The sequence below is a fragment of the Octodon degus genome, unplaced genomic scaffold, assembly GCF_000260255.1.
Source record: "Octodon degus isolate 3935 unplaced genomic scaffold, OctDeg1.0 scaffold00150, whole genome shotgun sequence".
In the NCBI taxonomy this organism is placed as follows: Eukaryota; Metazoa; Chordata; class Mammalia; order Rodentia; family Octodontidae; genus Octodon; species Octodon degus.
In genome coordinates, this window is record NW_004524726.1 from 2,605,309 (window position 1) to 2,606,636 (window position 1,328).

A 1,328-nucleotide genomic window follows, 5' to 3' on the forward strand; every position below is an offset into this window, starting at 1 on the left:
CTACCCAAGAGACATCTTAGCAGTAACTGGCATGTCATGACAAGCCGCCCATATTCAGAATACCACAATGACAGGTCCTTTTGAGGCAAAAAAAAAAAAAAAAAAAAATTTCTCAGCAGTCTTATTGATCAACTCATAAGTTGAACTTTATCTTTCTGTACCAATGATGTCTTTGCTGTTTGAAATATCAGCATCAGTAGGGCTCATGGGGAATGATCGGAGACATTCCCCTATCCGGGAACGGCTGCTCTCGGAAAAGCTGATTAGAGTTCACACAGAGCTGATACAAGGTAAACCTGACTTAGAAGCAAATAGCAAAAATGCCAAATATAACTAAAATCTTGTTCTGAAACATTACTTAAGAACTAATAGAACCTAAAATTCTAGACAAGACTAATAGAATCAAAAGAATACAGTACCTGAGAATTTCAACTTCATAATCTGGGAGAAACATAGAAAAAAAAATGCAATCTAGACTATTCTTCTAACTCCAAGTCAAAGTTATAGCACATAAAGTCATAAAAATAATATTTATATATTTAAATTCATCTTCCTCAGGCTATCTGTGGGCCTGAGTCAAGCCCTATTTGCATAAGAAATGGATTTGAGATTGAGAAAAAAAGTCATAGGCAAAAACATCTTTTCAGCATTAATATGTAAAAATATGATTTGAAGTAAAATAGATCCCAATAAATCATTCTCAAATTCATAAAATACATATGTCATAAAATATATAATTCACATTTACATTTATTTAAAAGTATGAAATACAGAGAAATAATGCAAAGGAGAGACTACCTATTTCTTCACTATAACATCTGCCTCATACTAGTAAATATTTTAAATTTCTTATATTCTGTAAAATAATCTGTACTGGAAAAAATATCTTTATGCTGAAAGGATGTCTTTCAAAACTACAAAAAAAAATTCACCAGAAAAAAAAAAGCAGATTATATTTCACATTTGAAAACAAAACAAACCACCTCTTCACAAATCTGACAACTGGTATTGTACTGTTCCTTTAAACAAAATGTAAGATTCAAGGTTTTATGTGTAAATCTAGATGTATTATATACATCTGGTTAGTATTCTTTCTTTGCTGAGGTTTAGTAAGTCAGTTGTGCTAGAACATGGATTTATTAACTCATCAAGATAATTATGACCTGATGGTTAGATGTCAGGTGCTGACTTTTAAAATTGAGAACAGTAGAAAACCAACAGAAGGGTGGCCTCAGTTGGCTGACATAAAGCCGTAACAGTCTGGGGGACAGACGGCTCTCATTAAGCTTTGTGTATTAGAAAATAAGCTTCAGAAGGATACACTTTCT

General features: G+C 32.3%; 1 pseudogene; it reads left to right on the forward strand.

Annotated features, from left to right (window-relative positions):
• Positions 1–205: 205 nt before the first annotated feature.
• The window catches only part of LOC101573669, a 22,888-nt pseudogene continuing 21,765 nt past the window's right edge, over positions 206–1,328 (forward strand).